The sequence below is a fragment of the Dipodomys ordii genome, unplaced genomic scaffold (assembly GCF_000151885.1).
Source record: "Dipodomys ordii isolate 6190 unplaced genomic scaffold, Dord_2.0 Scaffold57, whole genome shotgun sequence".
Classification (NCBI taxonomy): Eukaryota; Metazoa; Chordata; class Mammalia; order Rodentia; family Heteromyidae; genus Dipodomys; species Dipodomys ordii.
The window spans coordinates 4,753,490-4,771,086 of NW_012267273.1; positions in this window are offsets into that span (position 1 = coordinate 4,753,490).

Below are 17,597 nucleotides of genomic sequence, written 5' to 3' on the forward strand. Positions count from 1 at the left end.
AGGGGGCTGCAATGCTTGGTAAGAAATGTACGCATTATCCTGCCCATGCAATTGTAACCCCTCTGTACAGTATGTTCACAAATAAAATAAAATAAAATTAAAAAAAAAAGATCACTATAACCATGGTCCCAACATAAATATATTTACAGAGTCCCTATCACTTTGAGTGTTTTTATGATGAACTGATGCCCATTTCCTATCATATTGTGATATCCTGTATGTGGATTATAGCACTGAACCTCTGTTTCCCCATTTGTACAACAATTTTTATCTACATGTATAATGGTATAGTCCACAATGCTGTGAGTTATAATGCAAGTAACAGTACAATCTACAAATGCTGTGTTTTAGAAGCTGTAAAATCTCATGGAGATGCTCATATGATTCACTACAGTTGGAGACATTAACTTAAATTTGTAAAAAGTTGAAACAAGTATGAATCATGAGATGCCCAAATTAGGGTCAAGCAAAAGCAAATCCCCAAGTTCCATGGTTAGCTCACAAACAAAGAGGCTCCAATCATTCAAATGTATGCAAAATACTTGGAACAATAAAGGAAAACAATAAATAAAAGAATCCCACCAGAAAAATAATTTTGAAATGTAACAAATTTAAAAGTGGTTAAGTCAGATCTTAACTCATGTGATTTTTAAAGCCATTAAAAAATCTTGATTTTTAAAGCAGTTATCAAAATCATGGTATTACATGTCCATCTATAAATATTTTTGAATCTTAACATCTAGAATACGAGTTTTCATACCAACTCATGGTTTGGACATGAAATGTTCCCCATATAGCTATGAGTTGAAGTCTTGGCTCCTAGCTGGTGATGCTATTGAGGGATAATTGGATTATGAGACCTCTGATTTCATTATTCACTTAACACATTAGTCAGTTCATAGCTTAAGGGAGTAGAATCTAAGTAAGTCCCAGAAGGTGACTTGGAAGGGTATACCTTGTCCTTGGACATGTCCTTTCTGATTCCTGGCAGCTATAAAATGAGAATTTTTGCTTCACCAGACCTTGCTGCTATGACGTATCACTTCAGTCCAGGCCCATAAAAAATTGGGCCAACTGGACTGAAACAAAATTTGAATCTGTAAATCAAAATAATTCTTTTTTTTTTTTTTTAGTTTTTCTCATCTGCTGTGCCCCAGTGAACAAAATCTAACACAACAGGGTTTCTTATCCATGTCACCTTACCAAAGAAAATTATGCCAAAGTAGCTCATAAAGAATCATTTTATTCTTATCTTTTTTTCTGTTCATTAAAATGTTTCTGAAAATAATATTGAGTTCTACTCACACCCCAATGCTTCTGAAGGATGTTGGAAAACATCTTTGATATATGTTGCTTATATGTCTGCAAGTGCAAAGAAACAAGACTACCTCTGCAAGTTTATAACAGCAGGAAGTCCTTAAAAAGAAAGGGAAAATAAGAAAAAAGAAAGCCAAGAGCAGCCCTACTTCCATGGATTTGTAGAAGAGCAAGAAATATGGGTGCCTCAAAGGGTCAATGAGAATGAGAGCAGAAGATGAGAAAAAGTGACTTTTTTGAGCCATCAGTGCCGAGTAGGAGGCAACTATCAGGTTATTGGGGGCAGGTATGGAATGAGACAGAACCTCCCATGAAAGCAAGACAATGATCAGAAGGACCTTGAAGATATGTTAGTATGAAACCCAATGAGCTGTTTAGCTGTGGGAGTAAGAGATGTTTCAGGGATGAGCATCTATAGAATGCTGTGGCTGAGAGAAAGATTATGAAAACCTTCAAAATATATGTGCTACCTTTTGTGTCTACTGATTTCGCCAATCAGGTGTTTTCTTTTCTTTCTTCTCCCCCAACCCCCTCGGTTGTGGTGCCTTAACTCTGGCCCTTGGCACTGTCCCTGATCTCTTTAGCTCTTAGCAAGAGCACTCTACTGCTTGAGACAGCCACTTCCAGTTTGCTGGCAATTAATTGGAGATAAGAGTCTCAGGACTTTCCTGTCAGGGCTGGCTTCGAAGGGCGATCCTCAGATCTCATCCTCCTGAGTAGCTAGGAGTAGTGTGAGCCACTGTGTGCAGCTAATCTGGTGCCTCTTTACATACTAACCAGTCTTTCTGAACCACAGCTTTCTAAATGAGGCCACAGTTAACAGCTATGTAAATTCTACATACAAGTGGTTTTATGAGGCAGGTCATTGGTGGCAGATACATGCTTTCCTTTTGCTCAAAGTTAACAGATAAGGAGGATTATTGAAAGTAGATTTCTCCACATGTTGTGACAAAACTAAGATTCTCTTGCACAATCTGTACTGTATCCTTTGTTTTACTATTGAGTGAACATTGCCAGTAGAGATGGTGGTTGTACTCGAGATGCTATAGAGATTGGCATCTATCTCATTAAATTCCAAGGTAGGCAGTTCTTCCAAGAAGGACTGTGGCAAATAATACATAGTCCCACATTGGCTATAAGGGATGTTCTCTTCCACTTCTGTTGCTGACACATCAATAACCTTTTTTGGCCTCATACCCCAGCCTCCATTGGCATTCAAGAGCCACCATGTGGAGAGCCACAGTGGTGCATTAAATCATCTTCAGAAAACTTCATCAAGTCAGCACCAGAGTTTCTGGCAAAGAGCTGACAGAACTTCAAGGTAGCACCTTTACCTAAGGGCTATTTCTTCCCCCAAGGCTGGAGCTGTTTTCAGCACCATTTAAGCTTATGAACACAGTACTGCACAGTGTGAAACTACTTCACACCAGAGAGCTCTGTAAGCTCATGGCTTCATAACCTATTCAGAGTGTATTTCTTTTCTTGTATGAGTTTTATCTACATTCCCCTTATAGGCATCATGTTTCTATTCAGTGCCCTTTGGCTTGAACACCAGGTCCAGTAACTACAATTACTAGTGCTACATATATTTTTCAAATGTGTTCTTTAATGAGTTGATGTGGAAATTACACTCTCTTCCAACTCTAGTGCTTCTTCATGATGATTCTCTGCTGATGAAGACACCAGAAAAAATACAGATGTTTCCTTTTCAGGTTCACAAAACAACCTGCAGGCATTCTATGCTTGTGACTTGATTCCTGGGTTGGCTCTACCACCAACTACTGATGGCTCACACACTGCAGATGATGCTCAGAGGAAATAACAGCAGATGTTACTCTGGACACATTTTGTTTTCAGATCTTGACAATCTCCCAGTTTCACCCTTCATCTGAGACTTGGTAGAACTGTGATGTTTCTAAACACAAGGCATTGTTTGAGGATTATTTGTTTTCACTTAACTATCAAAGAAACCTCTCATAACTTCACAGATAAGAACATGAAGCTGTATTCTAAATATGAAATGATTTTTCCTAGAGCAGAATTGGTTGACAAAAAGAACTGCTACAACTTCATTATAGTGTCAGGAACAGTGGAAAGAAACTACATTGCAATTAGTTCTTTATAACGTTGTTATGTTTATGTTATATTTAAAGATTCCTCACTTTTAGGGCAAAATTTTAATAGAATTCAGAATAATTGCAATATTACAAGTTTTTTTTGGCTGTCCCTTACATTTGATCCTAGGATAATGTGGAATTCTAATAAATATCCCCCTGCACTTTCTCTCTGGTTACTTCTGTCATTCCATTACCATAAAAATTTATTTAGATAACCAACTTATAAAATGGATATAATTTTAGTTCACCATTTCAAGGCTTCACCTTTCAATTGGTTTCACTAATTGCACCTCTTGTTTTTGTGAAGCTTCAAACAATGCAGGGTAAAGAATAGCAGAATAAAGCCTTATAGTAGGAATGTCAAAAGAATGAAAGATCCTAAATCCTTTTTGTAGAACACAGCCAATTATCTATATCCTTCCACTCTGCCCCAACTCATAAGCTTCCACCACCACCAAAAAGAACCAAGGAAATCAATGATTTAACACATGGGATGACAATTAAGAGTACTGATGTAAGCTCCTCCAGCCTATCATGAGAATGTGTGCTCTGTACAATCTTGTCTAGAAAGATTAAAGAGAAATAATATAATGAAAGGAACTTATCAGACAGGTAGTAGAATATATACAAAATCAGACAGAATGCTGAAGTAACTCAGATATTAGCAAACACTGTATGTTACTGGTTGCTACTCAGATAGGAATAAATGACACTTCCACAGACTACAGTATAAGCTGATCTTGTGAAAACTAGTTCTGCTGGAATCATGGTAGGAGGAATTGTTTCTAGGAGACATGGATCCAGAAAGAAGCATTCATTACTGGAATGAGCCAGAGGGAAAAAATGAGAATAGTGAAGTGCACAGTATCACCAGGATATAGAGATATGTCTGGGGTCTACAGAGCAATTTTCATTAAAAACATTAGCAGGAAAGACTAAAAATACTTGTGTCCCTATCTTGGAGTTCATTTCCCTTAGCATTATCTTATATGATCATATTTACATAGCTTTTGAACTTTTCTGCTTGTCCTAGACATATACTTATTGCAAATGAGGGAAACCATGGGATGGACATATGTTTCTTCAGGCCTGGCTTACTTCACTTAGGAAAGGGATGATAGGTAAAAAACAAAGGAGAAGGTAACAATGCTTGACAGGAAATGTACTCATTACCTTACTCATGTAACTGTAACCCCTCTATACAGTATTTTTACAATAAAATATATAAAAATACAAAGCAATTTTCTGTGGGCTAAATCTACCTGAAACAATTTAATCTGGAATTCTGGTAAAATGGTCACAAGAAAACAAAATGAGCAATAGATGACTGTGACAGGTATAATGCTTGATATCTATCTAAATATATAACAATACACTAGATGTTGTAAGAGAAATTATATGAATGAATACAAAAAGTTAATACACTGCATAGAACTGATTGGCTTAATAATGGAATTACTATTTTTTCTTTTTTTGGTCTTCATGGGGCTTGAACTCTGGGCTTGGGTGCTGTCACTGCACTCTGCAGCTCAAAGTGAGCGCTGTACTGCTTGAGCCACAGAGCTACTTTCAGTTTTCTAGTGGATTATTGACAATAAGAGTCTCACAGACTTTCGGACCCAGGCTGGCTTTGAACTGCAATCCTCAGATCTCAGCCTCCTGAGTGGCTAGGATTACAGGCGTGAGCCACCAGCCCCCAGCTTATTATTTTATTTTTTAAAAGAAATTGTCCTCTTTAGAAATAAAAAAAATCTCCAGAAAAAATCCATATAACACCTATTATTTTTTAATTTAAATTAGATTTTCAATTTTAAATAATTTTCAAGCTTGTAAACTGGAAAATTACATTCAGTTGGTCTAGAATTTTTATGGAATGAATTATATAAGCATTGATAAACCTAGGTTATTAGAGGAATTTGAGGTTTATTTTTAAGTATTGAAAGCCTTAGAAGTTGATACACATGACTAACTTTCCAGTTAAGACTAGCTCCGACAAAGACTGAATTTTATGTCAGACGTCACAGTCTCTCCTGAGGAAATCAGCTTTATAGAGCCATGTGCAAATAAACAAGCACATTTCTTATCCTAAAATAAACAGCTGTGTATCAGTTAATAGAACTTAGTAACTAAAATGTTTAAAAACACTAACAAAGTATGATTAAAAAGAAAAAAAAACTAAGTATTTGTGAAAAAAATTCAGGGATTCAGGAGGCTGAGATTTGAAGACCAGGGTAAAAAACCAGCCTGGGCAGGAAAGTTCATGAGACTCTTATCTCCAATTAACCCCCAGAAAACCTGAAGTGGTGCTGTGTCTCAAAATGGTAGAGCACTTCCCTTGAGAAAAAGAGCTCAGGGGCAGTCAGACCCTGAGTTCAAGCCCCACAACTGGTTAAAAAAATAAAAATAAATTTCACCTATCACAGGTGCAGTTCAGGCATATGCAAGCACATTGTCTCCCTGAATTAAAGCCATATCCAGTGATAATGATAGAAATCACTATTTCTATTTATTGAAATAATCTGGATTATGTTTTTAAATTCCTAATGAATTTTTCAATTTTGACAATATATCCATAACTTTATGAGTTTGCATGTGCAAGCTATGTTATTTTATCTATATATATTCATTTTGTATAAAAAAACTGGAGCATGTAATTCTTATTCTTCTTAAGTAACTGAATTTCTTCATTGTTGTTGCTGTTGTTGTCGGTCTTGGGGCCTGAACTCTGGGCCTGGGCACTGTCCCTCAACTCTTCAGTTCAAGGCTAACGCTCTACCATTTGAACCACAGCATCATTTCCAGCTCTTCTGCTTATGTGGTGCTGAGGAATTGAACTTAGGGATTCATGCATGCTAGACACGCACTCTACCACTTCCTAGCCCCAAGTAATTTAATTTTTCTAATAATGTTCTGTTAAAAAAAGAAGTCATATCCCTTGTAAAAGAATGAATTTAGTTTTTTGAGGCTTCTTGTGACTAATACAGAAAAATGTCATGCATGTAGAAAAGAACAAACCAACAACATCTCATCAAAGTGAAACCTTCATAACCATAATCCCTTCTGAGCTTAAAATTATTTATTTGTAAATTAAAATATCCAGAAACAATAAGATATATGGCTTGATGAGGTTCACAGACAGATAGGTAGATAGTTATAAAACTGCATATAGTTTTGTATATATGAATATATCCATCAATCAATCTATCTATCTATCTAGAGAGAAACAGATATGGAACCAAAAAGACAGAGACAGAGTTATATAGTCAAAACAATTTAAAATACATTACTTTTGTTACTTCTAAAAGCCTCTTTATGAATTACATTTTTAATTATTAATTTTTTAATTGTAAAAATGTTGTACAGAGAGGTTACAGTGACATGAGTAGGGTAATGAATGCATTTCATAGCGAGCATTGTTACCTCCTCCTTTACTTTCCCCCTACCATCACTTCCCTCCCCACCTTCCCAACTCCTCCTGGCCCCCCCATTCCGACATTGTAAAGTTCTTTTTTTATATAATGTACTGTACATCTCATCGTCATAATGGGTCAGCCTGCATCCTCATTTAAGCGTTCTGCAATATCCTTTCCCCTCCGCAATTATAAATATATATATACAAGGTGCAGAACACCAGCATCAAATCCAGTGAAAACAGGGGTTGTACCATGGGGGAAGCACATACAACAGAAACAAAAGAATCACATAGTGTATTGTAAATACATTAAAAACACTAGCAAGCAAGAAATAAAAAAAAGTTCTTGTTTCCTTGTCTAGGGATACATTTCCGCTTAACCTTATCTCATGTGTTTGTTTGTACATAGCCTTTGACCTACTCTGTTTGTCCTAGACATTTACTAGTCACTGCAAACAAGGGAAATCATGGGACCTGTTTCTTTGGGCCCAGCTTACTTCACTTAATGTGATTTTTTCCAAGTCTTTCCATTTTCTAACAAAAGAGGCTGTCATTTTTTTTTCTGAGGTATATAAATACCACATTTTCTTGATCCATTCATCTACTGAGGGGCATATAGGTTAGCTCCATATCTTAGCTATGTGGGAAAAGACATGGTTGTACTGGTAGCTTTGGTATGACCTTGTTTGTGATCCTTTGGGTAAGTGCCCAAAAGTGGGATTTCTGGGTCATGTGGAGCTCTACTTTTGAGGAATCTCCATACTGCTTTCCAAAGTGTTTGAACAAGTCTACACTTACACCATCAATGCATTAGGGTTCCCTTTTGGCACATCCCCTTCAGCAACTGTTGTTATTAGATTTCTTGATTATGGCCATTCTCGCTGGGGTGAGGTAGAATCTCAACTTGTCTTGATTTGCATGTCTTTTATGGCTAGAAAGGTTGAGCATTTCTTCCTTTGTCTATTGGCCATTCTTACTTCCTCTTCAGAGAAGTCTCTCTTTAAGTTTTTAGTCCATTTGTTAATCGGGCAATTGTTTCTTTGCTGACTTGTTGTTGAGGGATTTAGTTTTTTGAGTTATAAGTATATTTTAGATAGGAGACCCTTGTCTGTTGAATGGCTAGTGAACATCTTCTTCCAGTTGGTGGGCTATCTGTTGATCTTGCTAGCTATGTCCTTTGCCTTGCAGAAGCTCTGCAGCTTCATGCAGTCCCATTTATCCAACCTTTCTTTGATTTGTTGTGTTTCTGGGTCTCTATTAAGAAAATTTCGGCCTGTGTCAAGGAGACCTAGGGTTTTTCCTATTCATTCCTGTAATTTTTTCATGGAGTCTGCTTTTATTTCGAGGTGGTTGATCCATTTGGAGGTGATTCTGGTGCAGGGTGATATATAAGGATCTAGCTTTAGTTTTCTACAAGTAGTTAACCAATTTTGCCAGCACCATTTACTAAAGAGGCTGTCTTTCGTCCATTCTATTGTTTTAGCTCCCTTATCGAAGATTAGGTGGCTATAGGTCTGTGAGTTCATTTCTGGATCTTCAGTCCTATTCCATTGGTCCTCAGGTTTGTTCTTGTGCCAGTACCAGGCTGTTTTGATTACTATGGCTTTGTAGTAGAGTTTGAAGTTGGGAATTGATATTCCTCCAGTGCTGTTCTTTCTACTAAGGATTGTTTTTGCTATTCAGGGTCTTTTATTGTTCCATATGAATTTTTGGATTGCTTCTTCTATTTCATTGAAGAATGATGATGGAATGTTGATAGGTTATCACAGTGAATTTGTAGATAGCCCTTGCAGTATTGCCATTTTCACGATATTAATCCTCCCAATCCAGGATCATGGGAGGTTTTTCTCATTTGTAATAGTTAGAATATGCCTATAAATATACAAGTGAACCCAATGCATAGTTAAAGACAAAAACCCAGACTTGGACATCTCTATACAAATTTTTTAAGAAAAATAACCTAATTATTGATAGATAAATATGACATTAAACAATTATCATAAAATAAGAAAGACCATGTGAGCTGGCATTTTTGGGGTCACTGGTTCCACCTATTGAACTATGCATGTGGGGATTATGTGCTAACTACTAACTTTCATTTTCTCATTTCCTGTCTCCAAACTAACTTGCAGTGCATATTTGGAAGCATGTCATTTTTGTTGTTCCTCGGGTTCCTTCTGATTTCTTTTCTTCCATGCCATCCTTTTCTATTTTCAATTTTAGTTAATTAAAAACAAATATTTTCTTTAATTAGCTCATTTCTCCTGGTGATTTGGGATCATTCCTCCAACATACAAAAAATTAATATAAAAATACTTTGATGAAAAATTTGTTACTAAGAAGTAATTAATTAATGAAGCTAAACAATTATTCTTTTATATTTTATTTATTTATGTGTTTATTTTTGTGGTTGTGTTGTTGTTCTTTGCTATGAGGCTTGAATTCAGGTCCTGGGCTATGTCCCTCAACTTCTTTAGTTTTAGGGCTTGTGTTCTACCTCTTGAGCCACAGCTCAACTTCTAGTTTTTTCTAAATAATTTATTGGAGATAAAAGTCTCACAGGACTTCCTGTCCATGATGTCACTGAATCATGATCCTCTGCCTCCTGAGTAGCTAGGATTACAGGTGTGAGCCGCCTTTGCCCTGCTTGACAATTTTAAAATAGTATAACCAATTTTTCAGTAGTGAAGGTAGCCCAGCCTCCTTCTGAAATTCCCAGTTCTTCATTTTATAGACACTGTAAAACAAAACAAAACAAAACAAAAACAAAACTTTTTTAGCACAAAATAAAATAATGGCCTCAAACTAAAAGAACTTAACACTGAGGAACACTTATAGAAAATAGAACAAAACAAAATCTCTTTTGTTTTTCCATGTGCTATTATGAATTGAACCAAAGAAGAAAAGCACAGAAAAATGATTTTTAACCAAGGTTGGTTAATTTTAAGGATAATATTTCTCATGCTACTGTTCTGTAAGTATGATCCAACTGTTGTGCATCTAATCCTTCTGACATTGCTGAGATAAGTGTTTTGTGGAAGAGAGGAGAATTCAGAGTCAGCAGTTTGTGAAGGCATACAGTAGATCATATGATGTTCCAAGTCTGCAGGTGATTTTAATAGCTGTAGCCTGCCAAAGATATTTTCAGGTTTAGGCAACTTGAATTTTAAAACTTGACAAAAAGTTCAGCCTATACTAGGTGAGCATCTGTTTCTATGTGGCAGAGATTTATTAAAGCTAAAAGAGATATATTAAAACAAAAAAAATCTGTAAAAAGAATCAGTGTCTGGGCCATCCAACCAACAGATGAAAGGACAGAAGTGTGCTATAATGAAATGGATAAAAGTTGGGAACACTCGAATATGTGTTCTAAGGGCTATTCAAAAGTAGAACAGATTCATCAGAAAAATTTGGATCCTATATACATGCAAAAAAATGGGACCCACACTAGACAATAATCAAACTTGAAAACTGTTGTTTATTTCATCAAATTAACTTCAGTTCACCAGTTTTATGTAGAGGCAACTTCTAAATACATCTTGCTACAAGGCGGTCTGGTATTGTTCAGTTTGGACATTTCCTGCAGACTAGGGATGTGTGAGATCTTACACATTGAAGTGGATTACTATAGAGTGGCTTTTGCCACAAACAGGACTGAGGTAAAATAACAATAAAAAAGACCATTTCCACAGAGAGAGGTTTTTGTTTTGTTTTGTTTGTTTTTAATGAAGACCATATATTGATGTTATAATCCTATCCAAGTGTTTAAATTTCAATTTTCACCATGTTGGAGGATATGACTAGGCACAAAGAGAAAGATAGAAAAAGAAAGAGAAGCACTTCAGAGAGCAGAAAGACGCTGATTCCAAGCCCTAATATCAACACACACACACACACACACACACACACACACACACGGTGAAACTTTGTAAGTACTACAGGAAGGAGTAGGAGATCCATTAGAACTTATTAGTGGAGGTAGAACCATCTTGAATAAGAATAAAAGTCTGACCAGAAATAGAATTGACAAATGTGATTATATCATGTTAAAAATCTTCACAGCAAAGTATATAGTAACTAAACTGACAAGATAGCCTACAAAGTGGAGATGTTTTCCAAATATGCATCTGACAAGATCTTAATGTCCAAAATATTCAAGAGCTTAAAAAGCTAAATCCCATAGGAAATCAATAAATGAGTCAAAGAGTTAAGTGAAAACTTCTTAGAAGTCAGGGCCAGTGGCTCACATTTGTAATCCTAGTTACTTACGAGGCAGCAATCAGAGGATACCAGCTGGAAGTCAGCCCAGCCAGGAAAATCCATGAGATTCTTATCTCCTACTATCCACCAGAAAACCAAAAGTGGCTCAATGTGGTAGAGCTAGATAGAGCCTTGAGTACAAAAGCTCAGGGACAGAGCCCAGACCCTGAGTTCAAGCCCCATGACTGAAAAAAAAAAAGCAAAAACAAACAAAAACTTCATAGAAGGGTATTTATAACATTCATGTTTGCATGAAATTGTTAGAATAAATGTTCTGATTGCATTTTTCCTTATTTATTAGGTCATAATTATTATAATAGAAACCAATATTTATAAACAAATACAAACAAAATCCTGGACTATATGCCCATCATTCACACACACACACACACACACACACACACACATAATAGTTCTAGAAGTTCATACTTCTGGATTTGTGTTGATACATTTATATATTACTGAATTATCTTGAATACAGAAGGCAATTTAAAACTGATAGCAAGTCAGGGAACATCAAAACATTTTCCTTATCTCATATCAAATCTTGGACATACACTCTGCCTCTTGGTTCGAACACAGAACATTATATGTTAATTCATCAAACTAAGTCTCATAGAGTTTTAAATATGTACTTTTACTTAGGTGTACCATCCCTAGTTCTGGGGCTTGACTTTTGCGCCATGGCTGTTCCTTAGTTTTCTCACTCAAGGCATAGTTAAAATTGCAGACATGAGCCACCAGGACCCAGATTCTAGCATTTTTTTTAATCAAATTGAGTTATTTCCTACTGTGGTTCCTTTAGATTAATTAAATATAATAGTATTTAAAGGAAGCACTTCAGAGCTATTTTCTGATTGGCATTTAATGTTAATTATGCAAAATCTTAGTTCTATAGATAACAAAAAGACATAAGCAAAGATAGATTTCTAAATGAAATGGCCTGGAAGTAAGCACTCCCATGATAAATTTATGTCTCATATGGTAATACTGAAAACAATTTGGAAGGGCCTACATGGAAGGTGCAAGCCTACTCTCCATCAGTATTAACCTGCATGCTTAGTCTTCTGTTGGCAGGATGTTGATGTCAGGAAAACATGATTGTGCAATACAGCACAATTTTATTCTTACTAACCAAAGCAGACAATGAAACTGTCTTTACCTACAGGTGGACCTGTTGCAACAATGAGAAGTACAAGTTGCCATGCCCAAAACGAGCTTTACAACGTCGGTGCGGGGGGCGGGGGGAAGGGGGGGAAGGAGAAGGATTGGGATTGGGGGGGAAGGGGGAGGCTGGGAAGGGATGTGAAGGGTAAACAAAGGAGGAGGCTGCAATGCTTGGTAAGAAATGTACGCATTATCCTGCCCAGGCAATTGTATCCCCTCTGTACAATATGTTCACATGTAAAATTAAATTAAATTAAAAAAAAAGAAACTGTCTTTACCACATAAATGCTATCTTGAGGTTTTCCTTTGGAAATTATTATTTATCCATTTATTTGGCTGTTTCTGCTCCTCTTTATTGGTGCTTACAGATTTGTATAGGTGTTTTCTTAATTTGGTGATATTTATGCAGTGCTTTTACTATGCAAACAGAAATCCTCCCAGGTATATACACCTTCTACTCGGTTCATGTGAAGGGAAATAGTTCACTTAATAACCTCAAAATGAAGCAGGATATGAATTGTTTTCTCTTCTGAGTTTCTCTGATGAATGACACCAGGTCTACCACAGTTCTTTGAATGATAATTTCATGCTACAAAGAAAAGAAACAAGGGTCATGTCTGCATGCAGCATCATTAGGTATTGGGTTCAGCAATTATCTCACTATTCAGGTTTTCCTTAAGATACAGACAAGAGATGAAACAATTTTTAAAGTTTCTAGGAGCCAACAGTGTTTCTAAATTGGTATTCCTGTATTATTACAGCTTTTATTATAAACAAAAATCATAAAATTAAAGGATATTTAATATTTACAAATAAGATTTTTTCAATTACACTTCTTTTTCTTTTTTGTCAGTCCTGGGGCCAGGGTGCTGTCCCTAAGCTCATTTTGCTCAAGGCTGCTTGAGCACTTGAGGCACTTCCAGCTTTTTATAAGTGTGTCAGAGACTTTCTTGCTTGGGCTGGTTTCAAACCATGGTCCTCAGATCCCAACCTCCAGAGTAGGAAGGATTATAGGCAGGAGTCACCAGTGCCTGACTTTGACAACTTTTGTTTTTGACAATATATTGCGGGGTTTAAAAAAAATATTCTAATAATGCCTTTGACCAACTCAGTTTATAAATGAAACCCAATAAATAATAATAAAATTAATTAAAAGGGAAAATAAAGTGATAACAAATTGTCATATCAATATTAGCAATATGAAACTTTGGCAATATGCCTAGTTTAATTATATATATATATATTTATATATATATATATATAATAAATGCAAAATGAAAAGAAACTGATTTTTAAAATATCTAATTGAATAATTATCTAATGTAAATCACAATATAAGAATTTTAGGAGAAATCATAGAAAGGTGGTGGCTGATTAAAATTATTAATTTTGCAAAGTTGATGGACAGAGACTAAGTTACAGTTATATAAGTCAGATAAAGAGTACATTTCTTTTTGAAAAATATGTCCCCTTTCTCGGTGCCCTCTCCCAGTTTTTCCCTCCTGTACTCACCCACAATTTTTATGGCTCATTTTCAACATAATGTCTAGTGAATATCAGTGATGCCTTTGTTCACACTTTGCCCCCACTTCCCTTGCTGCCCTTACCCTCCCAAAGACAGCTAAACTGTGGTAAAGAAATCAATAACAGCAATAAAGGAAACAAACAAGCTATTGTTTCATTTCTTGGTGTTAGTTTCAATGTCCATTACCAAGAACACTAACAATAACAGGAGTTGCCAATGATGTGGCCCAAAGTTACACTGATGGTGGAAATGTAAATTTGATGAACCACTCTGGAAAGCAGTATGTGTGTTCCTCAAAAATCTAAACATACCCAGCCATTCCACTCCTGGGCATTTTTCAATAGAACACAAACAAGGTCACAATAAAAAATACCAGCATAATGCAGCATTGTTTTCCATAGACAAGATATGGAATCAACCCAAATGACCATCAGTGCAAGTGTGGATCAGGAGATGTGCTTTATTAAGACAGTGGAATTCTACTCTTCCATCAGAATGATATTGAACCATTAATAAGAAAGGTGAACTGCAGGATAGTTTTCTTTATCAATTATTTCCACCCAAAGAACACCCATTCACTTACCAAACTACTTTCTAAAAGCTAAAATACCTACATTAAAAAAAATATTAAACACACACAGTAGCACAAGAGAAAAGAAATAAATTGAACAGCAATGAAGAAAGATAACAGGAACTTTAGGAAAGCTTTGAAACAGCCAATATTTTGGATTGGTGACTTTTGAAGGTTTGGGACATGCCACTAAAAAGAATGTAGATAGCTTACTTAAAAGCATAACTGAAAACTTCTCAAATATAGAGAAGGAGGCAAGTACATTAAAGTCAAAATTCACTAACTAAATTGAACTCAACAAAACCTTCTTTAAGACTTAATCAGATTGAGTAAGAGCGCAGGAGGAGGGGGAAGATGGGAAGGGGAAACAAAGGAAGAGGCTACAATGCTTGATAAGAAATGTACTCATTATCTTGCCCATGTAATTGTAATCCCTCTGTACAGTATTTTCACAAGAAAAATAAAAAAAGACTTATCATCAAGATCTGAATGGAAAATATAAAGAGAAGATTTCTAAAGAGGCCACAGAAAAGAATCACATAATATACAAAAGGGTCCTAATTTGCCTCAAAGCAAGTATCAGCAGAAAATCTATAAGCCAGTAGTCAGTAACATAAGATGTTCTCATTTCTAAAGGGAAATAACCAACAGAACAAAAAACAAGCAAAAAAAAAACTTGCCAACAGAGACCACTGTACACTTCAAAATCTATGTAAAACCTATGTACATGTAAGATGATGTTAAGCAAAATGAGCCCCATCACTGCATGTGATGTAGGTGGCCCTGCATCTTGTCTTAATATATTGAGATAGCAAATATGTAAAGATGAGAAATAAACCATCAAAAATTCTAAATTTGTGGAAAGCAACTATAGGATTTTTTTGTTAATACATTTCTCCTCTCTTTACTACCCCTTTATTTATATGTTTGCTTGTTGGTTTGTTTTTTGCTTGCTTTTGTGTCAATACTGCCACTTGGGCTCAGTGTCTCTATCTCATAGCTTTCTTACTTCTGACTGGAGTGCTCCCATTGGAGCTACTCCTTCACTCCTGTCCTTTTGCTGCTTAATTGAAGAATAGCATCTCTTGATGTTTCCTTTCCTACCTAATGGAACTTGATCGCACTGATTACAGTTCTCAGACTTTAGCTCTCATCTTCAAAAATTTGTCCTCCAATCTTAATAAAACTTCTTGGCATTCCAGATGAGCCTGCTTCCAAAATATTACATATTAATCCATTTACTCTGAATACCTTTTTTTCCCAAAAATGGCTTCCCTATAAACTTTTGACATCATATATTCACAATCATGTATTCTTTCTATGTATGGCCTGATCTCCAAGCTATCCATTTTGGCAGCATACCATCCATTACTTTTTCCTCAGTCCAATTTATATTTGTGATTGCTTTTCCATTGTTCCACATGGTAAGTTACTTGAAAACCAGGAACTATTTTGTTTATAGTGTGTACATCTAGTTTCTCTTTAATTGTTAGAGAAGAATAGCAAATGTTAAATATAAATTCTTGTCTTTATACCTGCAAGGAAATCCTGGTCATTTAAAATTCTGTTCAATAATAGTAATGCATATAATATTTTACTATTTTTATGACTATTTAACAAAGATAGATACTCTATGTTCAACCAAAGGATTATATTAAAATTATAAAAAAGTGGTTTACTCAGTATCAACAATAAAATGGATCATTTTCTTATCATAAAATATCCTTTTGAATTGTGTGTCTTCTATTTCCTGTCAGTTCAAAAGAATCCCTTAACAGCAGAAAACGTGTAGAAATATTATATGATATGCACAGTAAGTCTTTGCATGGAGATATCATCAATTTTATAGTCTTGTCTTTGAAGCAAATGTTGGCTGATTAAATACTACTGAGTACATTTCCAACAAGGGATAAATGTAGCCTCAGTCATTTTTTAGTAAGTAACCTAGAGTAAGTGTTTTCAATACTCTCAGCTCTATTTTACTGATTTTAAAATAAGGATGCATGATACAAAGTTTTAGTGGGGATTTAAACAGGAAATGAAAATAGCATGTTGAAATGTAGCAATTGTGTTTTCTCCATCAATACAATTAGATTATAATTATTTCCTTTCAACCCACCCACCCACCTATTGATTTCCTCTCCTCCATTCTCCAGTTAAAATGTCAACACATTCCCCTAAACTATTCAGTTAGTGAATCAACTTAGAATAATGTCTGAACAATGTAATTTTAAAATATAAACTTAAAAATATTGTCTTTATTAAATTATAAACATGCTAAATTTGTTTATGATTTGAATCCCAACAACTAATATTTTGAACGTTGAGTCTTAATTTTAAGATGTCATGTTCTTAATTTTGGTAGAACTTAAGGCATTCTCCTGGCTGATCTTACATGAGTTGCTTATTTCTTAGTGGAACTGTTTCTGTTTTCAGTATAACGATTTAAATTTGACATTTTTTTTCTGCTGCAGCAAAACAAAATAGTTTTCTGCTGTGGACAGTGAAAAACATCTTTTTTGATATTGTCAAATAGTTTACTAGTGAAGAAAATATGGAAAAAACTATAACCTTTAAAACAACTTGTGTTTTATATAAAGTATTTAATAGTTATTCAAGATAGTATCTGGTACTGAACTGCAGAGAAGTTAAAACTGATATTCTCATGTTATTTAAGTCATTCCAGGACTTTTCACTATTTTAATCAAAAACAAAACAAAACAACTTTTGTACCCTATCTGTTCCTATTTAGTTGTTTTGTATTTTAACTGGTATCTGGAAGTCACATTAGGAACACAATTTGCAGATAATTTGCCAATGTTAATGTCAACTGATAAACAAGTAGCTTTCTTGATTGCTTACATTTTTCATGCTATTAACACATCTAATTTGGTTTTATATAACTAGTTGAGAAGGCTTCATTCTGCCAATTATGGTATTACAATTCTGCTTCCCTTATCTCTGTATTGTTCACTGTAAATTTGTCTAGGACCAAAAACTATATCCAGCCAATGTAGCTACTCAAAAAACAGTTTTCCTTAGGGACTCACTGTATTATTCAGACACCCTGCTCCCTTTAGGGATTTTACATGTTTCATACATAAGGCAGTTTTGAACTTTCTTCCCATGTTACCTTGTTCTTGTAAATTTATTATTTTGATTATCTTTTTTTCATTATCACATTTTAATAGTAATGATCTATAGCATCCATCTGCACTCTTCTTTAGT